Raw genomic sequence first — 27,079 nt, forward strand, 5'->3', positions numbered from 1 at the left:
TAAAATACCACCTAAAATTGATTTTTTTGGGCTATTTCTCAATATGGTGCACATTTAGTAAATATGTGATTGCACGTAATAGTTTTTTGCAATTGTGTATCAGTAATTGGTCTTGATTTTTTTTCCTCTTTAGTAGGGGAGCAGATTTCAGAAATATGTGTTTCTGTTGTATTTTAACGTGTCATTTCTGACATGACCACGCTCAAATAAAATTCCAGACATCTCTATCACATTTTTTTCTGTACCCACTTTTGTCAGATGCAAAATTCTATTAAAGTTTGTTTTAATATGCTGCTTAGGTCATTCGCCGGGAGGCATGTATACATTTTATCTAGTTGAAATATAAAGCTGTCAGTTTTCTGAAAGCAGTTCTTCCTGAAAGTTAGGTGACTTCTAACGACACATCATTAGATTGAAAGCTCTGTGATTCACACTGTGATGTCTGACCTATAAAATGTTCTATCTACATTGTGGTCATCATATAAACAGTAGAATTTAATTTTGTAGATGTCATGCAAAGTTCATTTGAAAGTCATAATGTAATTGAGCCTCACTGTGTGTATATCATAACAAGTAGAAAATCCTTTTGCCCCTAGGGCAAGACAAGTCTAGCAAATCTGACACCTACGCAATGCTCACAATAAAAAAGACTCACCCGAAACAAGATTTTCAGTACTCCTGGAAGAATTGGGAGTGTCAAACTGGCAAAGGCAAGTTACTTATCCATAGGGTAAATCATTGACATAAAACATGGTCTTGTTTTACGTAACATAAAACGTAACATAAAAAAATCTAACTGCACTGTAATTGGTCACACAAAGGTGTACAATAAACTATGTCCTGACTGGTTTCCAAGAGTAACAGAGCCAGTTCTGTTTTACACTTTTAATGATCTTAATAGGCATATTGTTCTGTGCATAGAGAATACATTCTCAGTAAGAAAAGAGCAGTTTTTTTAAGCTCCGTGGTGCAGTGAGCTCACTTGAACCTGAACATCAGGTGCAAAAAAATGAGCACACAAAAAGTGCACAGGGTGTACAAATGGACCTCCACTAAAGAGAAGGGACCCTGGCCCTGATCCCTCAGGGCACAAGGCCCCTGACAGGGACTGGGTTACTCATGGCCCACCCAGTCAAAACTAGGCAGACCCTTTTATTCAGAAGGCCTGTCAAAGTAAGACCTACCCAAGCACTAGGTGGGACTCCCCCAAAGGGAAACCGCATGGGCGGGAGATAACCTGACCAAAAGGTCATGTGCCCTCCCACAAGACTTTCAGGGCAAGCCTGAGAAGCTACATCCTACTAGTTGGGGTAAGTAAAGTGCAAACGTGCTGTGCAAAAGTGCAACAAGACATATACACAAATAAAAAGGAAAAGGGATAACAAATAGATGCTCCAGTGCCACTGTGCAATGCAATGGTAGGCCCTTCGACCAGGTATAAACTTCCCCAAACCAGTCAAAAGGCCCAGCCCAGGGGGCAGGTCTGAAAAAAGCATGCAAGAGTGAAGTGACCATAATAAACACAAAGTGAGCTCCCCCACAGTGAGAATTTATGGCAATCCTGGAATGTCACTCCAAGGGCACATACACCACTGGTTTCTCTTGGCCTGCCCCTTGGCAAGACCCAAGCAACACCATCCCTACCAGAAAGGCATTAGAACTTAGGGAGAGCCTTGCCTTCAACTGGAGACAAGCCTGATACACCAGGCCGGAATCAACCTAGAAGGAAAAAGGCCCTCCCACTGTTTCCACCTTATTACCTCAGGAGGAATATTAATCCTTCACTGTTCAAAGGACACCAGCGTTCTTCCTGCCAAAAACGTAAAAAACAGATACTAAACTTGATCTTGGCCAAAAGGCAGAGAAGTGATAGGTAAGAAGAGAGCAGTGTAACAAAGTGCAACAGACCAAAGCAACCAATTACTCTAAATCTATCACTTAACTTAAGTAGGCTGAAATTTGATTGGCTGCTTTGGTTTGGTGCATTTTGCATGTGAGCTTTATTAGGGATGAAATTCAAATTAGCACAACCATGCTTTCATAGCAATTCTGCTTGATTCGAATTTGCATGTGCCTTCAAATTTATGTGCAATTTCACTGGGTCAAGCCTGTTTAAAACCATAATACACTGCATGACCTTTAAAACAAGGTCATCAGATTAGAGGTTCCAATAATGATAGTAATTGCATAAGCCACCCCCTCATTATTAAATGGAGGGCTTACCATGGCCATATTGTCAGTGTATTTTAGAAGTGTTAAGAAGATAATAGTGAGGACTAATTCTGTGCTATTCTCTGCTGTAGACTGCAGTATTGGGCTACATTGTCTTGTGTGTCCTGCCCATGTTTACAGATATATTCAAATAACTGCTTATTAGGAACACTATTGCTCTATCGGCAACAAGTGTCATTGCTTGCTAGTTGTTTGGCCCCAATTTGCAGCTTTTTGGGGTTCTTTGTATTGCACTTTTTATTTCATTGTTTTTTGTACTTGATTTGAGGACAACAGTCCTTTTTTGCTGCTGTCCGTCAACTTCAAAGCCCATATTTTTCTATTTCTGAATACAATTTAGTGTACTTGCATCTAGGCTGTAGCCAGCCTCAGCTTTGTTTATTTTACCTGAGTTCATTGGGTTTCTCCTGAGCCCAAGACATTGACTGCTGCTTTCTGCCTGCTGCTGTTAAGTTTTCTCCAGTAGTTAACATGAGAAGTTACAATGTATTCGGATATAAATAATTATTCTATCTTGACCAATCACTACCGGGTTTATTCTAGTAATGTGGGCTGGGAGAGAGGATAAATATTTGGGGTGACCTTCTAGAATGGTCCTTCACTCCCAGATCCTTGCCTGAACAGGATGTAGCTGTGAGATGTCCTTATCTCCTAGGATTTTGCCTGGAGAAGGTTACCAGAATATGGAAATGATTGCTCTTTTGGGGGCCTGAACCTGGACCCTATAAAATCTAAGCTGTTATGTGGCAGAGACCTAAGAAATAGGAAGATAGCTGCTTGTCTGAGCATAATGAATTTAAGCTGGTCAGTGGTAGAGGCCTAAGTAGTAAGAAGATAGCTGCCCATCGGGGCCTAAAGAATCTAATCTGGCCTGTGGCAGAGGCCTAAGAAGCAAGAAGTTGGCTGCCTATTGAGGCCTAAAGAATCTAAGCTGGCCTGTGGCAGAGGCCTAAAAAGCAAGAAGATAGTTGCCCATCTGGGCCTAAAGAATTTAATCTGGGCTATGGCAGAGGTCTAAGAAAGGGGAAAATAGATGCCCACCTGAATATAAAGAATTCTTGGTGAAGTCTGCTGTTTGCTGCTGTTTTGGGCTATCCTCTACCTAAATCCTTTCTCCCCAAGCCAATAAAATTGCAAAAAAAAGGCTTGAAGGTATTGTAGTCTGTCTGTTGCTGTCTGTGGGCCAGTGTTGCCAGGGGCAGCTACAGGGTCCTGAAAGTGGGGACTGTCTGGAAATCAAGGAATTTGGTCATCCTACCACAGTTTAAATAGAAGCTAATCGATCACCGACAAAAAAACAAAGACAGATAGACCTATAATGAGACAGAGTTGCTGCCCAAATAGTTAGCAGGGGGTGAGCAGTTCCTGCAGGTTAAAGTGCTGGCAAGCAGTGTTAATTTTGACGTCAAATTTCAATTTAGTTTTAGTCATAGTCTTTTGACTAAAATGCCACTTAAGTTTTAGGCGTATTTTAGTCATCTGAATTGTTTTAGTTTTAGGATTCTATTAGTCTACTAAAATCTCCAGTACATTTTAGTCGACTAAAATAATTTTAGGTTTGAACACACACTACAGACACAGATTTAGCAGTTATTATATATTACAACTGCTAAATCTGTGTCAGTAGTGCATGTTCAAACCTTAATTCCATAAATAATAACATGTTATTAGATTTTGTACTCCAGGAGTATGTAATGAGTTTGGAAATTCTACAGCAATGTTTAAATAATGCATTACAATTTAACTAAAACCATTCGATTTTAGTCGACTAAAATGTACTGATTTCAATTTAATTTTAGACATAGTCTTTTGACTAAAATGCCATTTTAGTTTTAGTCACATTTTAGTAATTTGAATTGTTTTCGTTTTAGTCGTATTCTAGTTGACTAAAATAGTTTAAATTTCGTCCACGAAATTAAACACTGGTCGAAATTAAAACTGGTGGCAAAGCTTAATACAAAAAGGCCACCAATTAAGTACAGGAGGTTTTTCTGCATTTTGGCCTGTTCCTTTTCATACAAAACTGGCCATCTGTTGACAAATGTCTACCAAGCATAACTTTTTTTACCTCTTAAAATGGTGCAATGTGGTGTTACCAAGCTACAGTCAGTGCAAGCTTAGAGTCTTGATGAAAACACATTTGACACCTAAAACCACCTGAATAAAACCTTTTTTACCTAATTTGATTCAAATGACATCAGATTAGGGTGCTGATAAAAACATATACTGCCAAAACACTCTTGCTGAGGCCATCAGTAAAAATCATGCTACACAACATACAACTTTAAGGCAAATTAAAGGATTAGAGTTTTGTCTATGTTTCCTCGAAGCCTTATAAAGGGACCCTTCCCCTGCTGTCCCACACAGCAGTGCCAGGCTCTTCATACTGTTTGATTGGCAATAGCTTGTACATTCGCTTCACAATGGGCCAAAATTGCTCATTAAAATTCACCTCCCATCGACTCTCAATTTTTTTTTGAGCATTCACCAAACCAAAGCTGGGCGACTTCACTCATCCCAAATGATTGCTCTTTGTACTTTGCTGAATTATCTCAAATGGCACCAACAACAACATGCATGGGCCCCACACATCTCAGTTGTGGCCAACAGAAGTTAATGCCTGGCCTCTGTTCATCCTTAGACTTATTTATAGTGCAGCACTGTCAACGATACTTATGGTTGGCTGGTTCAAAAAGAAACTTGCATTAAAGTGTAACTCCAGATCACATATTTTAAAGGATTAAAATGGGAAGAATTAAAATCTCTGTCAATGTTTAGTTGCTGTATGTGTACCCATTGGGAAGATTTCCTTTGTAGTCACCAAGACAGGAAGTGAAACAAAATCTCTCTAAGGGACTGTTTAAAATTACAGTTGGGGGTGGATAAAATTGCATGGTTGAGCAAAGTTTTTAGCACCCTCAACTGCTTCCCCATCCAGGTAATGGATGTGGGTGTTCACATGCCGCAGCCATGATGCTTTGCTTCGTACTTGCAGCAAAAACTATCACTTCTGTTGCTTTCAAGCAAATGGGGAAGTGCTGCAAATGCCCTGCAACCATGTGTAGTGCTCACAGTTGTGGCACGTTAGTTTGGCAATAACATCTCCTCCTCAATGCCTGTCAAAAGCCTCTGAAAAGAGATCTGAACGTGGATTGCTTTTCAAAGGTATGGCAGCTCAGATGCAAGTCTAAACTTAGCTTAACAGACCACAATAAAAAAAAAAAACTGTCAAAAAAAAACTTTTTTTGGACTTTTCCTGATGGCCTGTAAATATTGCAATGTTGAATGTATAGATTATTAGTATAGAATTTATAGATTATTATAGTTTGCTAGAGTTTGCTCTTCGTCTCCATGTCCTTGTGCATGCAGTTTAACTTTTGTTTACTTTGAAGAGTTTTCGGCAAACAGCTACCTTTAAATTGCAGTTCCAGTATCTTTCCTTACCCTGCTTATCCTGAACCTTCATCTTAAGGAATGCTGCATTGCTTGTAACGAAGTAATATAGAGTTTACAGAATGATCTGCAGTGTTCCCTGTCCTGTGGTTGCTATGTTTCTAACCCTGGGACAAATGATCCCTTTTAATGTCATGCATGCTGCAGTTTTCAGGCTGTTGTGTGTTATTTTGGATATTGTTAAATTATTTGTACTTCTATTTTACTGTATTTATTTTCAATATTTAGTTCATTTAGTAGTAAATACTTAACCATCCTAAATAACTTACAAGTAAAGTCTTTTACACAAATCCAGTATTTTGGTTCTGTGCAGGAATTATACCAGAATATAAAGCATAAAAGGAAAGTAACATACTGCACCCTCTAGTGTCTGCTTCAGAAAATGACGCAGTAAGCAGTGTACATGATTTTATAGTATGAAATTCACGAAAACTTAGCAAAGTTCATCATGATTACAATGTGACAGTTTTTTTCTATATGACCACAACATATTTCCCTAACATTCTAATCAATGTATAGCACATAAAATAAGATATACTGTATGTTCTTTATAAAGCTGGCAGTAAAGATAATAATGATGATAATAATGATGAGAGGCTTATATCATGACCTTTTGCATATTATTTGTTGGAAGTCCTGGATTCTTATTCTAAAAGCTGCCATGAGACTTAAAACTGAATCCAGAAAAGCAGATATTGTCTAAATACAGGTGTAGCACTCTCCTAGTTAGGCTGCTAGGTCAATTTAATTTTTGGCGAACATGTAGGCCCTTTACAAAATAATCTAGAGTGGATGACTGGGGACAAAGAGAAGGCAAATTTATTAAATACCTTCTTCAGCTCTGTGTATACAAAGGAGCATGGGAGAGCTCTTGTCCATAATGGTCATAGTATTGACACAGCTCCAGATGATGGCTCACAATTGATATGATCCAGAAATATTTAGACAGTATAAAGGTGAATAAAGCACCTGGACCAGATGGCATACAGCCACGGGTCCTTAACCACTTGCCTACCAGGCACTTATACCCCCTTATTTACCAGGCCAATTTTCAGCGCTGCCGCACTTTGATTGACAATTGCGCGGCCATGCAACATTGTACCCATATGAAATTTTGATCATTTTTTCCTCACAAATAGAGCTTTCTTTTGGTGGTATTTAATCGCCACTGAGCGCTTTACTTTTTGCGCTATAAATAAAAAATGCAAAAAATTTGAAAAAAAAAAAAGTTTCTTTGTTTCTATTATAAAATTTTTCAAACAGGTATTTTTTCTCCTTCACTGATGTACGTTGATGAGGCAGCACTGATGGGCACTGATAGGCGGCACTGATAGGCAGCACTAAAGGGCACTGATAGGCAGTACTAATGAGGTGGCACGGATAGGCGGCACTGATAGACAGCACTAATGAGGTGTCACGGATAGGCGGCACTAATATGCAGCACTGATAAGCGGCACTGATAGGTGACACTGATGATGGGTACTGATAGACGGCACTGACTGGCATCACTGCTGGGCACTGACTGGCGGCACTGACTGGCACAACCCCTGGGCACTGACTGGTGGCACTGACTGGCAGCACTGCTGGGCTGCACTGGTGGGTGGCACTGGTGGGTGGGCACAGGTGGGTGGCACTGGTGGGCACAGGTGGGTGGGCACAGGTGGGTGGCACTGCTGGACACAGGTAGGTGGCACTTCTGGGCACAGGTGTGTGACACTGCAGAGTGGCACAGGTGGGTGCACTGCTGGGCACAGGTGGGTACACTGCTGGGCACAGGTGGGTGATCTGCTAGGCACAGGTGGGCGGAGCTAGTGGGCGCACTGCTGGGCACAGGTGGGCGGAACTTGCGGGTGGCACTGCTGGGCACCGATCATCAGGGCACTGATCATCAGTGCCCTGATGATCGGTGCCGATCCCCGCTCTGACAACTGCCGGTTCTCGGCAGTACTTTCCTCACAATCTGACAGCGTGAGGAAAGTGCAGCCGAGAACCGGCACTTGCATTTCCCTCTGATCAGCGTGTCATTGGACACCGCTGATTACGTGGTAAAAGGCCGCTGTGATCGGCCTTTTACCACATCACGTGATCAGCTGTGTCCGTAGGACACAGCGATCACGGAGATCGCCGGGTGCGCGCCCCCTGGGGCGCGCAGGAGAGCGCGTTCTGGGAGGCCGTCATATGACGTCCACTCAGAACTGGCCGGCCGCAGTTTAGCCGTCATTCAGCTATCTGCGGTCGGCAACTAGTTAAATAATTGCGCTCTGTCATATCAAAGCCATTGTTTCTAATCTTTAGGGACTCTTTAATGACTGGCATAGTACCATGGAATTGGCGTAAGGCCAATGTGGTGCTAATATTTAAAAAGGGGTCAAAATCATTACCAGGTAATTATAGACCTGTTAGTTTATCTTCTATAGTTGGGAAGATACTGGAGAGTTTAATAAACTGGAAAAAATATTTTAAGCAACAAACAGCATGGATTCATGAAAGACATAAGTTTTCAAACAAATCTGATTTCATTTTATGAGGAGGTGAGCAAAACCTTGGACAGAGGGGTGGCTGTAGACATGGTATACTTGGACTTTGCAAAAGCGTTTGACACAGTTCCCCACACACGGCTAATGTGTAAGGTGTGAGCAAACTGTTGACACTATATACTTTAACTCCTGTATAATAATAATAATAAAGGTAAAGTCTACAGGTTTGGAAAAATCTGTATGAAAATGGATAGAAAACTGAAACTAAAAGATTGTATTCAGAGAGTAGTGGTTAATGATTCATACTCTGAATGGTCTAGGGTTGTCAGTGGTGTACCCCAAGGCTCAGTGTTGGGACCCTTACTTTTTAATATATTCATAAACAATATAGGGTCTGGGATTATAAATATAATTTCAATCTTTGCAGATGACACCAAGCTGTGCGGTGGAATAATGTCCTTACAGGATGTCTTCAACTTACCAGCTGACCTCAATGCACTGTTTAATTGGGTAACTATGAGGCAAATGAGGTTTAATGTTGATAAATGTAAGGTTATGCACTTGGGGGCTAAGAATATGCATGCATCATACATACTAGGGGGGGGTACAACTGGGGGAATCAATGGTGGAGAAGGATCTGGGAGTTCAGGTAGATCACAAGCTTAATAATGGCATGCAATGCCAAGCTGCAGTTTCTAAAGCAAGCAAAATCCTCTCTTGTATTAATATTATTATTATACAGGATTTATATAGCGCCAACAGTTTGCTCAACGCTTTACAATATAAAGGGAGATAATACAGCAATGATACAGTTCAATACAAGAGGGTTAGGAGAGACTCCAGAGAGAGAGAGATCATTTTACCCCTCTACAAATCATTAGTAAGACCTCATCTGGAATACACAGTTCAGTTTTGAGCACCAATTCACAAAAAGAATATTGGGGAACTGGAGAAAGTACAGAGAAGGGCAACCAAACTGATAAGAGGCATGGAGGAGCTCAGCTATGAGGAAAGATTAGAGGAACTGAATTTATTCTCTCTTGAGAAGAGGAGATTAAGAGGAGACATGATCAACATGTATAAATACATCAGTGGTTCATATAGTGAACTCAGTGTAGATCTATTCACCCTAAGGTCATCACAGAGGACAAGGGGGCACTCTTTACGTCTGGAGGAAAAGAAATTTAATCTCCAGACACATAAAGGTTTCTTCACAGTGAGAGCTGTGAAAATGTGGAATTGACTCCCTCAAGAGTTGGTTCTGGCCAGCTCAGTGGACTGCTTTAAAAAAGGCCTGGATTCTTTCCTAGATACACAGAATATAACCGGATACTAACATTTACAGATAAAGTTGATCCAGGGAATATATGATTGCCTCTCGGAGGGATCAGGAAGGAATTTTTTTCCCTGCAGGAGCAAATTGGATCATGCTTTGCTGGTTTTTTTGCCTTCCTCTGGATCAACTGTGGGCAGGGGCGGACTGACAACTCATGGGGCCCCCGGGCAATAGGGGATTATGGGGCCCCTGTGTCCTTGCCCAAACTCAAAAAAGCCTATGAAAAAGGTACCAGGGGCATCTCATGGGGCCCCCTACTGACCCCGGGCCCTCGGGTAGTGCCCGAGTTTCCAAATGGTCAGTCCGCCCCTGACTGTGGGTGTAGGATTATAACTTTTTTTTTAATGGTTGCACTGGATGGACTTTTGTCTTTTTTCAGCCAGACTAACTATGTAACTATGTAACCACCACCTCCAGCCTGAACCATTGATACAAGGCAGGAGGGATCCATGCTTTCATGTTGTTTATGCCAAATTCTAACTCTGCCATCTGAATGTCGCAGCAACCAGCCTGCCCATTTTCCTCTGACGTATTTTTGTCCACAAAACTGCCGCAGACTGGATATTTTCTCTTTTTCAGACAATTCTATGTAAACCCCACAGATGAGTGTACATGCAATTCCCAGTAGATCAGCAGTTTTTGGAATTCTCAGACCAGCCTGTCTGGCACCAACAACTATGCCACATTCAAAGTCACTTAAATCCTTTTCCTCCCCATTCTGATGCTCGATTTGAAATTCAGCAAGTCGCCTTCACCACATGCCTAAATGTATTGTGTTGCTGCCATATGATTGGCTGATTAGAAATATGTGTTACCAAGCAATTGAACAGGTGTACCTAATAAAGTGGCCGCAGAGTGTATCAAATCCCAACCATGGCACCACCTGCCTGGAGTTTGCATGTTCTCCCTGTGCCTGAGTGAGTTTCCTCCCCCACTCCAAAGACATGCTGGTAGGCTAATTGGATCCTGTCTAAATTGGCCCTAGTATGTGTATGTAAGTTAGGGACTTTATATTGTACACCTCTTGAGGGTTAGGGACTGATGTGAATGTATAATATATAGGTAAAGCACTGCATAAACTGACAGTACCTGTAATGATAAGTACATGTAATAATAATAATGTGTGGATAATACACTAACTCATCCTGCACTATTCACCATGCTTGTACCAGTGTTGAACATAAACCATTACATTCATCCTATGCATTTAGAGCACTTATCTGATTCCTGATTATCACAGATTTTTATTAGTTTGTTTTTTATACATGGTTTAATTCAATTCAGGTTTTGCAAATCTAAGATTTGCTGTTTTTGTAGAAGGCCAGTTTAGCATACTTTAGAGTGTAACTAAAAGCAAAACTTTTCTTAATTTTGGATAAAGTAAGGTAGTTTTATAAACCCCTTTAATTTTGTTTTTGCCATCTCTGTCCCATTGTCCTATTCCTGTCCCATAGCCAAAACAGGAACTGAGAGGAAACCCCTCCAAAGTGAAGAAATGTTAGCCTTTAGTTACACTTTAAGTGCAGTTTAAAATGCCTTAAAGTGGTTGTAATGTTAAAAAGTTTGTTACCTTCATGCATTACATGCAAAAAAAGTTAAATGGTAAAAAATGTTTTAGCATTTGCTGTGCACCGCTATCCCCCCATACACATACCTGAGTCATATATCAATCAAGTGCTGTGCCCGGCTGCATCTGGTCTCTCCTTTCTCTCAGGCTTTCATAGGTTTTGCTGAGGCAATGGGAGCCATCTGCTGCTCTCAGTCAAATCCAGTGAGCGCCGAGCCAAGCTGTTTGTGCCTATAGATGCACACAGCCAGGCTTGGGACTGAGCCTGCACATCTGCCCCCATAGCAATCAGCTTGCTATGGTGACAGACACAGAGGAAGAATTGTCAAAAGCGCCAGAGGGGACCTCCAGAAAAGGAAGTTCAGGGCCGCTCTGTAAAATACCTTTGCACAGAGCAGGTGAGTATAACATCTTTATTATTTTAATAAAAAAAAATTGCTTTTACAACCACTTTAGGGGTTATCACAGCTTTAAAATTCAGAGTACTTTTCCATTCTGTCATTAAAATAAGTTTACAGTTATTATGGGGTAGTGTGAAGAAAATGGGAAAGTACTAGGTGTTACTTGGAAATCTTGATATACCCTTGATATATTGATTACAAATACTAAATAATTAATCTATGTGAGTGTAGACTGATCAGCTATAATATTGTGATCAATGAATAAGTTAGGTAAATGAATAACATTGATTATCTCATTACAATGGCATCTGAATGTTGGTGGGATATAATAGGCAGCAGGTGAACATGCTGTCCATGAAGTTGATGTGTTAAAAGCAGAAAAAATGGACATAGTAGTTTGTCATGTCCACAGCCAAAAGCGCATACAGAGGGCATGTGATCATCAGAACTGGACCGCAGAACAATGAAAGAAGGTGGCCTGGTCTGATGAATCATGTTTTAGTTTACATCATTTGGATGGCTGGGTGAATGTTTTGCTTATCTGGGGAAGAGATGGCACCAGTATGTAGTAAAGGAAGAAGGCAAGTTGGTGGAGATAGTGTGATGCTTTGAGCAACATTCTGCTGGAAAACCTTGGAAATGGGCCAGGGCTGTTTAGGTGGCAAAAGGGGGACCTGCCCAATATTAGTGGGTCATCATAATGTTATGGCTGATCGGTGTATATTCACCTGCAGATCCACCACTCATCCAAACCATTGCAAAGACAAGAAAGTCTCCTGCTGTTTTTTCTTTCTTCTAATCAGAGTGCATAGCACTGAGAGTTCAGCACCCAACAATGGCAGCAGCAGGTGGGAGGTTTTGTGAACTGAAATGTCACCGCCAGATCCTATGAGTGATGTATTAAGTCGCGTGATGATTTTTCTCATTGCCATTCATCTGACAATGTAATAGTTAGAAAGGCAACAATAAAATAAAAATCGTCTTCTGTACTCTGTGCCCTTAAAGATCAAAAAACTTTTACATAGCATCTCAAATGTTCTCAATAAAATGAAGTTAGCAAGGGACCTTATATGCAATCATACATCTGATTCAGCACTGTGCAATGTTCTCTGTGTTCTATACATTACTGATTTTGCATCTCAACATAACCAGTATCACTTCAACTGTTCATATTTATGCTAAAGAGATAAGAGATTCAGACTTCACTATGGAAATGTCATAGAGAGAATTGAGTCACTTTTTCAAGAAATAGTTTTTAAAGTTCCTGGTTTTGTAATATAATCTCAAAGTTAATATTCTAGGAACACTCTTACATAACAGAACAATAGGATGGCACCGAACAATATGTGTATTTAAATTTAAGATCATATAACCATTTCCACATTGTATTTTAATTATTTCTAGCCTACTATCATAATGAACAGTCTTCACATTTGTAAACTTACTTTGTGAAGTAAATATGTACCCGTGACCATAGAACTCCTCTAAATGCATGTAGGCTGCTTTTAACAATCTCACTGAAAAAGTCTCCTGGTTGTTATGCTGAACCGGTAGCTTCAATATTTCTTGAGTCACTTACCTAGAAGTGGTATAAAGATCTGGTGTTCTGACTTCACACTGGCTTACCTGGCTGCATGCTAGTTACAGTCCGTGACTCAGAATGCATTGATGCCAGGGGCAGGCAGCCAGAAAGCATTTTAAAAAGAAGGCAGCATGGCAGCCTATAAATTAAGTTCAATACAAATTTATTTTACTGTAAAAGTGAGTAAACAACAGGTACATCTTATTGAACTTATATAACCAGAAGGGCCTTTCATTGTCCTACACCATACATTTGTTTATCCTGATATACTGTGGAGTGTCACTCAGTTAGGTTTCAGCAGCACTTCTTTTTAAATCTGGTATGTTTATTTTGATTTTTGGCAGTACATGAGTTTATCCATTCCATAAGCCTGCCTTTTAGTTACACAAAGTCACAGGTTTTCATTGTGCACCATTACAACTTAAAAAAACAATGATGTCATCAGTTGATGAGAAGGACATCGGGCACCTGCACAATATCCTTGTTTTCCCCTCCCCTGGTCCTCTCTGTCAGCACTGGGGTCACATTAGCTGAGTGAGAGAGAGAACCTGAAGGAGAATAGAAACTATGGAATACTAGTCAGTACTAGTGGGCAAAGGTGTATTTGCTTTAGAAGAATAAATCACCTCTGACGTTGTGGGGTTTATTTACTAAACCTGGTTGACTCAGAATCTTGTCCACTTCTGCATAAAAACCAATCAGCTTCCAGGTTTTATTGCTGAAGCTTAACTGAACATGCTGAGGTTAGAAGCTGATTGGCTACCATGCACAGGTGCCCAAGATTCTGAGTCAACCAGGTTTAGTAAATAAACCCCTGTGTGTCCCACATGTGCAGAGGTTGCTGCAGTCTATAAAATTATTAGTTTCGGCTTTTTTTACATTTTGAAATAGGTGCCTCGAGATTGTGCAGAATTTTAAAGGCTGCCTCGAGATTGTGTAGAATTTTAAAGGGTGCCTCGAGATTGTGTAGATTTTTAAAGGGACTGAAAAAAGGCTAAGAAACACTGATCTAATACGTGGTATTTTACTGTTATTGTGATACAGACTAAGTAATATTTTAATATGTTAATATATTTCTATATATATATATATATATATATATATATATATATATATATATATATATTAATTTGTAGACTGTATTGTTTATCAGCTACAATATTACAAAACATACAAGATAAAGTGGATCCTGAGGATGCTCTGTCTGAGTGAGATCCATCTTCTCTGTGTTTTTTTTTTTTTCGATTGGAAGCATATGTACCTTTCTGATTGTACTGTAGCTGGTACTGAATGTTTTATACAAACCAAAAAAAATTGAAAAAGGCCTCTCCCCTCTTTCTGAGGTGAGCTATTATGGAAATTATCATTGTGTTATTTAGGTCTCCATATTCTCTCAGTTCAGGTTTCTTTCATAACCTTGTGCACTATATACTGTATAACTTTTATGTTTTTGGCCATATAGAGAGAACTCATACCTGATGTCAGATCTATTAAAGTGGTATAAAACCGCAGTAAAGGGAAAAAAAAAGTCCTCTGCAATGTAATGTCATAATCTGCTAGTATGCATCGCATGCTAGCACATTATGTAAAACTTACCTTAAAACAAAGCCCTCCAGCGGCGCACTGTCACCGCCGTACAGGCTTCCATCTTGACCCGTCTTCCTTCCGGGGTTTGCGAGCTCTGGCCATCTGATGTCACTCCCGCGCATGTGCGTGGGAGATCTGGGCCACGGCAAACGTCATTCCTTCAGAGCGCATGCGCCGACTTGATAAAAGAGAGAATATCTCCTAAACTGTGCACGTTTAGGAGATATTCATTTTACCTACAGGTAAGCTTTATTATAAGCTTACCTGTAGGTAAAATTTAAAAAAAAAGAGTTCACTACCACTTTAATGCTCATTACAGCACTTTAAAAGGCAGGTCATTTCACTTCTTAGGCTAATGTCACACTTGTGATCCTGTTGCAAGCTAGCGGAAGTGCTCACCAGCTTTCTTTGTGTGGCCCTCTTGCTGGCTATGGCACAAGGCATCACTACTTCGCTGTTGAAAATGTGTGAGAATGTAGGGATGCTGGAAAGAAAGTGACTTGCCGTACATTCAGCTGGTGAGGGAGCAACACATGCAGGCAGGTGAGTGTCTGACCTCCCTGCCAAGTCTTCCACAGAGCAGAGGTAGGATAGAAAATTAGCCATAGAATTAAGTCCACTCCTCTCTGTCTCATCAGCAGAAAGCAGAACACAGCCTGTTGATAGGACAGTGAGGAAACAGAAACAGATTGATAAGTCATCATTCTGTTCTCTCCTCCTGTCCACATTTTCTCTGCCAACACATGTTGCCAACACATTACAAAACATCTTAATTATGCCAACTTGATATTGTTTTTTTTTACAATCTGCCCCCCCCCCCCCCTTATGCTGCAAGAGTTAGTTGACCTCTTTTCACATAGAGAACAGTGGGAGACTGGAAGGAAATTTCCAGGCTACCAGACTGACTTTATTCCCTATGCTAGCTTTTCCCTAAAGCTGTGTATACACTAGTAGAAGTTAAAGGGAAAATTTGTGCAAAAATCCTTAGGAACAATTGTACGAAAATTATTAGAACATTCAAACTTTCAAAATTTCATCCTGCTCCCTTGAATTTTCTCATCACTGGAGTCGAAAATCTACATTGATTTGACCCCACTAATGGTTAAAAAAATTAATGAATGTTCTTGCAAAGAAAAATGTCAAACATAATTCTACTAGTGTATATCTAGCGTAAAGCTAGTCATAAACTTTAAGACTTCTCTCTCTCAGCCATGCCATGAAATCTAACAAGACTTGATTGAAAAATCAATTTTTTTTGATCCAGGTGGTGCCAATACGACCACCCACCAAAGGAATTTTGGATGAATAAGCAGAAATCGCCAAAATTTGTTCTGTGAATGGCCAGCTTAATACTTTTTGCATCTGTAGTAACTGCAGATTTTGTTACTAAGTGGAACAGAAATTATTATCTTACTCATTGTATGCAAAACATTCATCCCTTTAGTTGTGTTGTGGGTTACAAGCCTTATATTTTTTACTACTTAATTAAAACTCTTTTGGTTCCTACGTAATTTTTACAAGAAAATTGGCTGTATGTTCCAACTTCAAATAATTTTGAAACCATGGTAATATATCATTTTAACAGTAAAGGCATTGACTAGGAGATTCCATTTCCATTCATTTCAATGTGTTACTTTCATTCTGCAGTTCATTTTCAGTTTTTTTAATACACCTGCTTTATGAAAGGAAAAGCAGTCTACCTGTTTAATGTTCCAGCATTTAGACAATGAAAATAAACTGTGGTTCATATAATGAAGAAAAAAATTATGTAAAGAAAAAGAGATTGTTATTTCTAAACAGAAAGTTAGATTTACTTAGGTGGTCATTCCATTTTCAGAAAACTGAAAAAGTTTCAGGTTTGGCGCATGGCAGTTACCAATGGGAAACAGATAAATCAGTGAAATCTCCAGAATTCAACATGCTGGTCAAAATACCAGTTTGGGGTGGACTTGGACTTTTCAGTTCCTTGCAACCTGTCTGCCATATGACTAATCCTTTTTTACTGCAGTATTCGAGCATACCTTCCAACTGTCTCTCATTTGAAGGGACTGTCTCTTTCATAACCAAATTCCTATGTGTCCCCCTTTCACCTTGGTTCTCCTTTTTGGACAGATGTGTAGACCTCTATATTACATGCAATAGTTAATTACCAAAGTTTTATACTACACTAAATCTTTAACACAGACCTTTTTATTACCACAATATTTAAAAAAGCCAGTATAAACTGTAGCGCTCACCCCCAGAGGCACTGCTTGAAATAAACCAGGTCTCCCGTAAGCTGACCATACATACATAAAAAGTCAGCTGGTTCAGCAGAGATTCGATCCATGTATGGGCAGGCTGATTGTACTAAAGTTGCTCCATTGATCGACTTGAATACAACCACCCTGTCAGATTCTTTACATACACTTACTGCCATTAGCAGTAATCGTTGTGTTCTGCTAGCTGGGAAGGCTCCTCGCACCCATAGTAGAAGCAAAGAAAATCAATTAATCAATGGTTTGCCTTACCTGTTCAGAGGCTGCCAGGCCCAGGTAGCAATTCCAGAGCACACTGGCAAACACAAGCTCAGTCTAGGTGTGTTTTTTAGAACTTTTATTGTAGTACTTGAACACAGGCAGAAAGGGATAGGAGTACAGAATGTTGCAAAACACACACAGGCATTAGAGGACAGATTCTCTAACAATGTTCTTCAGCAGCAGCCTTAAGTATTGCTAGAAGTAAAGTGGACAGCCAGCTAATCTGAGACCCTGTAAGAACAGTCAGAGTCCTTGTAGTAACTTCTGGAGTCTAATCCTCAAAGCACAGGCACACCTGGAGCTCTAGGCAAAAGGTACTGTGTACAGTGTCCAGAGACAGCTCCCCACCCAGCTTCCCTGCAACACTCTTCAGTGAAAGGGGTCCTTCTGTAGCCCAGCTTCCTAAGGTAGTGTCCTCTAGTGAATTCTTCTTAATCCAGGCTCCTTCAGACCCTCAGAGAAGCATAAGAACTGATAGCAACAGCACTTCCGTAACACAAGCTGCCTCTCAAGGGCAGAGGTCCCAGGACAGAAAGCTTTAAACAGGCCCTCCCAAACATTTATCTTCTCAATCACACATTCTGGGTGCCCCCTTGCAGGGACTGGCTAAGGTCAGATAAATATTCATAACCCAGTGGCTAACCCTCCCACTCTATTTCTGGAATCTTTTTCCAGAGGTAGGCAGGAGCAATCAACCACATAGTTAAGGAAAATCTGATCAGACCTAGAAATCAAATTGCTGCTCTGCTGCTCTTAGTGCAGTAGCGCCAGAAACTAAATTTATCCAGCCTAGGGCAGGAGCCCTACAAAAGGAAGCATAGTAAAAAAACTCTAATGGGTTTAGCCAGTCATATTTTGCTTTCGGATTCTTCATATTCCGTATAACTAGGGACATGGCATGGATGTGTTCTACACACTTTGTGCTAAAAGGTGGCCCTCTTTCCCAAGAAAGTCAAGAGGTATGTTTGACCTGTTCTGTCAGCACAGAACCCCTAATTTAAAGCTTCTAAAAGAATTTTAAATGGGCCAGTAATGTCATAATGTACAGGTTTAATCAGCTTTCAAGGTAAATTTTTAGACAAAGCAAACCAGCTAACTATGGCATATGAAGAGAGTTCCAGCCAGTTGATTTTAGAATTTTACCCTAACTTCTTTAGACATTATTCACACACTGAAGGGTTTTATCACTCAGTCTGATACAGACACATAAAGTGAAGTGTCATACATCACATCTTTCATGTCAGTTCTTCCCCTGGATTAACATTTGAATGTAGACACGAAACATAAAACAATTTGTTTGACATTTCATTAATGGTGTCAGAGACACTATGCTGTCCTCAGGGATGTCACTTGGTTACAAAAAAAAAAAAACCATGTCACCGTGAATTACACCTGTGAAAAATATCTGAACTGTTGTTCTTATCAACAGGACATAAAAATGTAAAGCTGCCCCTAGATTAATCTTTTTATTTTGTTCAGCAAATGGGCATAATGAAAAAAATTAAAAACAGATTCCTCTATTCACACAAGTGAGGTAGATAGAGCAATCCTTTCCGGTGTGCCATTGTATTCTAATAGTGGGAGTCCTCCCCTGGTTGGCAGCAACCTCTGATCAACAAAAGTTTTCCACCATTCCTGTCCAGCAGAAACAGATATAGATGGATCAAAATGTGTCTGTTCCCTGCTGAAGCTGCCAAATTGCGATCCATTCATGGCCTGCTTACGGTAGGTTGTGAATCAGAAAATCAGAATGGGCCAGTCATATGGAGGTGACTAGGGGCCTCTGCAACCTTACAGACAACCTTGGATGAAACTGTAAAAGCTTGTGACTAGAGGTTTCAAGGGAAGTGATTTACGGTACATATCTTCTAAATTAGAACCTGAGTAAGAGGGACAGCCTGAAGAGAGTAAACATGCGGCACATGCAAGGTGGACATGGCTACATTATGCTGAATATTGGGCAGGCTTTAGGAGACATGGTTAAATAAAATCTGAGCCTAATCATAGCATACAATGCAAACATTTGCTACAGTCCCTGCATCCAAAAAATACTTAATATTTATGATGGCAGACACAGAAAAACGTAAAGGTTTATTTAAAAAACAAAACAAAACAGAATATAGACAAAAATCTCCTTTAAGAACCACTATATTAAAACAGATGGAAACTGCACAACAACCAGCAAGTCACAAGTATGTAATGTATAGCAGATTACAGAATACTGTGGTTAGAACTATGCACAATATCATGTATAGAGTACTGCAGCTAGAACTATGTAGCATTCAATATACTGTGAGTATGTATAGCAGTCATAAGTATGTGTCATAGTTCCCCTTATATTGCTGGTCTATGGCAGAAAAGAATGGCTGGCATCAGTGGTCAATGGGAGTAAAAAATGCTTCAGCGCCAGTGGTCAGTGGGAGGCAAAAATACCCTGGTGTCAGTGGGAGGAACAAAAGTGGCCAGTATTGATGGTCAGTGGAAGTAAAAAATGCCCTGCTGCCAATGATCAGTGGAAGGAAAAAAATACCTTGGTATCAGTGGAAAGTATCAATGGAAAAAAAAAAATGCACCCTGATATCAGTGATCAGTGTTGCTTCAGACTTCTTAAAGTCTAAAACGTCTAAATAAAACCTCATATACAGTATGTTTACACATTTTAATGTGTAGGTGGGTTGCAATTGAGATAGTTAGGTGCTGCCCCAGACGTGAGGGTTAGTGATGGGCTGCATTTTCGAGTTGAACGTAAGTTTGACTCGAACATGGGCCATTCGTGTGTTCGGTGAACACACTGGCGGTACAGGCATTCGGCAGGGTATTCGCCTGCCACACCCCACAATGCACTGCACCCTGACAGTGCATTGTGATGCCCCCTTGTGACATCATCACCCTATTTAAGAACTCTCAGACGGCGGGAGACAGTGTTGAGGGCAGAGCGGATTTTTTTTTCTTTTTCTTGGGTCGTCGGTGGCGGCGGCGTCCATCGTGATTGATGTTGGATCTACTTTGGGGGACTTTTTTTTATTTTTATTTTTAACCACTAGCCTACAGGGCACTTATACCCCCTTCCTGCCCAGGCCAATTTCCAGCTTTCAGCGCTGTCACACTTTGAATGACAATTGCGTGGTCATGCAACACTGTACCCATATGAAATTTTTATCATTTTTTTGAGACAGATAGAGCTTTCTTTTGGTGGTATTTAATCACCTCTGGGATTTTTATTTTTTTTAAACAAACCAAAAACCACTGAAAATTTTGAAAAAAAAAAGTTTTTCTTAGTTTGTGTTATACAATTTTGTAAATAAGTGATTTTTCTCCTTCACTGATGTGCGCTAATGAGTCTGCAGTGATGGGCACTGATAGGCTGCACTGATGGACATTGATAGGTGGCACTGATGAGGAGGCACTGGTAGGTTGCATTGATGGGGATTGACAGGCATCACTGATGGGCACTGAAAGGCAGCACTGATACATGACACTGATATATGGCACTGATAGGCGGCACTGATAGGCGGCACTGACTGGCACTGATAGGCGGCACTGACTGACACTGTTAGGCAGCACTGACTGGCACTGATAGGCGGCACTGATATATGGCACTGACTGGCACTGATAGGCGGCACTGATGCGCACTGATAGGAGACACTGACTGGCACTGATAGGTGGCACTGATTGGCAGCACTGATAGGTGGCACTGATTGGCATTGATAGGTGGCACTGACTGGCACTGATGGGTGACATTGAAAGGCAGCTCAGATGGGCACGGATATGTGGCATTGATGTGCAATAGTATGCACTGATATGTGGCATTGATGTGGCACTGATGGGCACTGGCACGTGGGACTGATGAGCACTGACTGCTGGCACTGATGGACACTGACAGGTGGCACTTCTGAGGCCACACTGATCATCAGGGCACACTGATCATCAGTGCCCTGATGATCAGTGTACATGTCCCCTCCACGGAAAGCCGATTACTGGCTCTCCTCTCCCCTTGAGCTGTCAGCGTGACAGCTCGAGAGGAAAGAAATGCTGATAACCGGTATTTCCATGTTTACATGTGATCAGCTGTGATTGGACACAGCTGATCACATGACCGAGCCGACATCTTCGGCTCTTTCCGTGATCCGCTGTGTCCAAGGGACACAGCGCACTGGTGATCGCCGCGCTGCGCGCTCCCTAAGCCGAGCATGCGCAGTGAGAATGGAAGGACGTCATATGACGTCCTATCAGAACGAGAGAACCACCTTGCGTCCGTCATTGTACTATATGGCGGGCAGAAGGTGGTTAATAAAGGACTTGTCAAATACTGTCTCCTGTCTTTTTTTTTACACTACACCTTTTTTTTGTGAATGGGTAGCAGTGCCATGCCAGTGCATACTGATTTACTGCATACTGCATACTGATTCACTGCATACTGCATACGGATTCACATTCATACTGCATACGGATTCACATGGGGGGGCGGGATTTGTGGGCATCCTTGTTAAAGGAGGCTTCCAGATTCTGATAAGCCCCCCGCCCGCAGACCCTCACAACCACAGTTCAGGGACAAGGTGCTTTGGGGGGGACCCCCCCCTGCCCCAAAGCACCCCCCTATGTTGATGGCATGTGGCCTGGTATGGTTCAGGAGGGGGGGTGCTCAGTCATCCCCTCTTTCCTGACTTGCCGGGCTGCATGCTCGTTTAAGGGTCTGGTATGGAATTTGGGGGGACCCCCACACCATTGTTTTTTAAATTGTGGCATGGTGGGTTCCCCTCAAAATCCATACCAGACTCAAAGGGCTTGATATGGATGGGAGGGGGGACCCCACGCCATTTTTCTTTTCTTTTTTTAATTGTTGGGTATTGCCGACAATTTTTTTGACATTCAGCTGTCAGTGGGGAATCCCGCTGACAGCTGAAACATGAATGAATGTTTCACTACTAAAATACCGCATGACTTAACAATATAAGTTATGCGGTATTGCAGTAACTGAAAGGTATCTTACCGCATACTCATATGCAGTAAAAGGTATGAGTGGGATGGAAGGAAGGTAATCCTAGGCAGTCCGGCAGGGCACGATGGTGTGATGTGAGTGGACCAGGTGTGTAAGAGGAAATTAAAAAAAAAAAAAAATAAAATTCCCCATAAAGTGAAAGAGCATTTAGTCCTCCTAGGGATGGTGCACCCAGATGCAATGTTAGGTACACCCTTCCCAAGGGGGATACCATATATGAATACAAATGCACAATCTGAAATAAATAACAAAATGTGTGTGGTGATATAGTACACCTTCCCCCTCAGGCGGTATCCCACACACATTTATTTTTGGTCAATAGTTGGGGTCATCATTGGTCAATAGTTGGGGTCACAAATCAGATAATATTTGGACTTGGCTTGGCTGCACCTTGCTTGATCCCTGCTGTTCTGCTAATGAAGGACAACCTTGAAGAGAGGAGCCTTCCAAGTTCTCAGTCCCTAAGGGTGCCCTCCACAACATTTCAATATTTGTACCATTTATACAAAGACAATAAGATTTATACATATCATAAAATCTACACATATTATTTTTATGGACATGTCCATATGAAAATCATCATGAAGCATTTAAGGAAAAGAATGAAGAAGTGTCACTTCAACAGGTTCATTTAAGTTTTCACTGTGTCACTCATTTGTGAATTATCACAAACGTGTCTCTTGCGTCTTGTCTAAAAACTAGTATAAATATAGATAAAGCTAGAGATAGGAAGAGGTGAGGTAAAAGATGGAAGAAGTGCTATGAATTGGTAGGAAGGAAGTGAGAGTTGAAAGGGTAATGGACTGGTTTGATTGAAGAAGACACATATGGGGTAGGTGGGGTTGACTGGAAAAAAGCTTTACATACTGCGGAAAGGCTTTACCAGAAAAGGTTTACCATGTTCTTGGTTTTAAAACACAGGAAGGTATTACAGGTGCAGAGTGGTGTTTCTTTAAACTAGAGAGAAGGGAACACCAGCTAGTGGTTTAGGAAACATTGTTCAGGTGCTCTGCGTGTTTTTCCCCATTTTAGACACCTCAGCTTTCAGTTATTGAGTTTTTGTTTTGAGTCACAACACCCCCTGCTAAATGTGGGAAACCACGCAAAACATGTTGTGTCTGAGAAGGTTATGAAGACACCTGATGTAAAACAGTACCGTCCCTTCCAAATATTGATATGACATGATTAGGCAGCGATAAACCTGCTGTGGGTACAAGGATATAACAAACTTTGGGTCGGTGGCTGAGACTCAGCAACTATGGTAGAGAAGGAGAGGTCAAAGATAACCTTTTTATTTACAGAAAGTAAGTGTGGAGGTCCATAATGTATGTAAGAAATAGTGACATCTCATGTCCATGTCTAAGCACCATGTTGTGCCCACAGTGAAAATTTCTACTTCTAAGCCTGCATAACAAAGAGCATACACTACCTGCTGCAAAGTTCCCTTTTTCACCCAAACATTGATGTAGTGAACCAATCTGCCCTTCTTCCTTTAGTCAGTCATCTAGTGATCCTGGAAAATACTGCTGGTGAAGCTGAAACACCCTCCTTGCTGCCTCAGACAGAAGGCCTGATGTAAAAAAAAATGCCAGTAGTAAAAAAAAAATTTTACACCCACCATATTCAAACCTGTGTCAGACACTCAAAAAAATAATTGATAGTGCTTGAATTAAAGAGAAAGATAAGGTTGGATTCATTGGCTACAGAAAGGACACCTCTATGGAGGTGATCATGCTTATTCTCCAGGGAAGCTCATCCAACTCTTTCATGATATGTTATACCTGCATACAATCCAACTCCACTGAAAACTGCCCAGCTCTGGTCCTGAAATGTTCTCGATTTTTCAGAGTACTATCAGGAAATGCCACAGATTCCACTAACTTCATTGGGTAGTACATAAAGTGGAACTATGACCTCCCATTAAAGAATGCTACAATAATTAATTATAAGTGCATCTGCATGTACATTTACTCTTGGCACCCCTGCAAAATCCCACAAATATGTGTTGCTCCTGCCAGTGATGACCACCAAATGCAGCTTCCTGTGATGGTGTGGCAATGATGCTGCACTGCTCCTGAATTCAGAGCAGTGTTGCCACGCTCGTGTAGGTTGTCTCTGCATGCACTAAATTAGGATGGAAAATGTTGCAGGGGGATTGGCTATCAGCTTTGTCACTGCTAATTTACAACCCTGTAGCTTTTCAATCAGCACTTGACCACACCTATTCCTCCCCATTGCTTTCTGTGCTGAGAGCACTGCTTCTGTTCCTGAAAATCTTCCACTGTGAGCTGCAGTGTCTAGTAGGGGTAGTACGTGAGACATAAATGAAAGCAATTTTTGTTTAATCAGATAAGGTGAAGGAAGTCTTTGTTTACTTTATGAGGCTTGTGCATCACATACAGTTGCAAGAAAAAGTATGTGAACCCCTTGGGATTACGTGGAGTTTTGCATGAATTGGGCATAAAATGTGCTCTGAATGTCATCTAAGTCACAACAATAGAAGAACACAGTCTGCTGAACATAATACTACACAAACATTAGATGTTGCCATGGTTTAATTGCACATAACATGTAAACATTCAACAGTGCAGGGAGCAAAAAGTATGTGAACCTTTGGACCTAATAACTGGTTGACCCTCCTTTGGCAGCAATGACCTCAACCAAACGTTTCCTGTAGTTGCAGATCAGACCTGCACAACGATCTGGAGTAATTTTGGACCACTCTTCTTCACAAAACTGTTTCAGTGTAGCAATATTCTTGGGATGTCTGGTGTGAATCGCTCTCTTAAGGTCATGCCACAGCATTTCAATCGGGTTGAGGTCGGGACTCTGACTGGGCCACTCCAGAAGGCGTATTCTGTGCTGTTGCAGCCATTGTTTTGTTGAATTACTTGTATGCTTTGGGTCATTGTCCTGTTGCATCACCCATCCTCTGCGGAGCTTCAGTTGGCGGACAGATGGTCGTACGTTTTCCTGCAAAATGTCTTGATAAATTCTGGAATTCATTTTCCCATCAATGACAACAATCCGTCCAGGCCCTGAGGCAGCAAAGCAGCCCCAAACCATGATGCTCCCTCCACCATGTTTTACAGTGGGGATGAGGTTTTGATGTTGGTGTGCTGTGCCTTTTTTTCTCCACACATAGCGTTGTGTGTTCTTCCCAAACAACTCAATCTTGGTTTTATCTGTCCACAGTATATTTTGCCAGTAGTGCTGTGGAACATCCAGGTGCTCTTTTGCAAACTTCAAACGTGCTGCAATATTTTTTTTGGACAGCAATTGCTTTCTCCGTGGTGTCCTCCCATGTACTCCATTCTTGTTTAATGTTTTCCTTATTGTATCTGTGTCAACAAAAATGTTAGCATGTGCCAGAGATTTCTGTAGGTCTTTAGCTGACACTCTGGGATTCTTCATTACCTCATGCAGCATTCTGCGCTGTGCTCTTGCAGTCATTTTTACAGGACGACCGCGCCTAGGGAGAGTAGCAACAGTGCTAAACTTTCTCCATTTGTAGACAGTCTGTCTTACCGTGGACACATGAACATCAAGGCTTTTGGAGATACTTTTGTAACCCTTTCCAGCTTCATGCAAGTCAACAATTCTTGATCGTAGGTCTTCGGAGAACTCTTTTCTGCGAGGCATGGGTCACATCAGACAGTGCTTCTTGAAACCAGTAAACCCAAAACAGGTGTGTGTTTTTTAAGGGCAGGACAGCTGTCAGCAACACATCCAATATCATCACACTGATTGGAGTCAAGGTTGGCTCACTCCTTGCTCCAATTGGCTCTGGGAGAAGTCATTAAGCTAGGGCCTCACATACTTTTTCCTCCCTGCACTGTGAATGTTTACATGTTATGTGCAATTAAACCATGGCAACATCTAATGTTTGTGTAGTATTATGTTCAGCAGACTGTGTTCTTCTGTTGTTGTGACTTAGATGATGTTCAGAGCACATTTTATGCCCAATTCATGCAAAACTCTGCGTACTCCCAAGGGGTTCACATACTTTTTCTTGCAACTGTACTAACTAGATTTGGAATTTGTTTAGACTGCAATGTATCATAAAAAGCAATTTATATATTACATAAGGTGCCAAGTGACCATATACTAATTTATGTGATATACAGTATCATAAAAAAAATATTTGTTATACAAGCACAGAGGTGATTGTACACAAGCACATAGAAAAGCTTTTTTATGAGATTCAAACAAATACATGTATCAACAATTCTCATATTTATAACCTCAACCACCCATTAATTAGAAAGTTTTCTTTAGATTTCTGAATTTAAGAGATATTCCCATTCAGTGAAAATTGATTTCTGTATTAAATGAGGGTTAAAGCTGGCCATACATGCCTTACAATTCTGGCGATTTCTGCTGAATAATTTCTGACCCTTGTTTCCAGACTGCTGATGTTCTTGACTTTGATGGTGTTACTGGCCGGAGCCAATGTTGTCAGTAAACATTATGAATGTTGCCTAAGGCAGTGCGGCAGAGATATATGCTGTCTCTATGGTACAAAGAGGAGATCCAGACGGATGAAGGATTGGAATGAAGTAAAACTTGTTCATGTCTGTTCTACCAGACTAGATCAAGAAGCTTTACAAGTCTGTATTTTGTGGAATCTGTTATTTAAATTCTTCATAAACTTTTTATTCTCTTTTTCATTGATGCTTACTGTAACTAATCTAAAATTGCTTGAATAAAACCAATATGGTTCACACTAGTGACTCATGGTCACATTTTCCTGTTTTCCCAGTTACACTAGCATGCTTCATGCACTTCCTTAGCAAACTGTCAAATTATCAGTTGTCCATGAATAAGTTTTGTCATTGGAAAGTAATATCTGAAGACCTTTCATGCTGAATGTTATTAAATGTCCTTAGCACTAGCAGTTTTAATATTTTCTAAATTGTAACATAC

General features: G+C 40.9%; 1 long non-coding RNA gene and 1 pseudogene across 2 annotated transcripts in view; one reads left to right on the top strand and one right to left on the bottom strand.

Annotated features, from left to right (window-relative positions):
- LOC149474155 (uncharacterized) overlaps positions 1 to 26,879 on the top strand; it is a 91,398-nt gene extending 64,519 nt beyond the window's left edge. The window contains exon 3 of one of the 2 annotated variants that reach the window (XR_016312159.1): positions 26,562 to 26,879. This is a non-coding gene — a long non-coding RNA (uncharacterized LOC149474155). Of the gene's footprint in view, positions 1 to 596; positions 726 to 26,561 lie in introns of those variants that run through there. The other variant, XR_016312158.1, reaches the window with a different exon arrangement.
- LOC149474156 (U2 spliceosomal RNA) lies at positions 1,729 to 1,871 on the bottom strand (annotated as a pseudogene).
- Positions 26,880 to 27,079: the final 200 nt, after the last annotated feature.

This window comes from Staurois parvus, unplaced genomic scaffold (assembly GCF_062004578.1).
Source record: "Staurois parvus isolate SC_StPar_1 unplaced genomic scaffold, SC_StPar_1.0 ptg000011l, whole genome shotgun sequence".
NCBI classification, from domain to species: Eukaryota; Metazoa; Chordata; class Amphibia; order Anura; family Ranidae; genus Staurois; species Staurois parvus.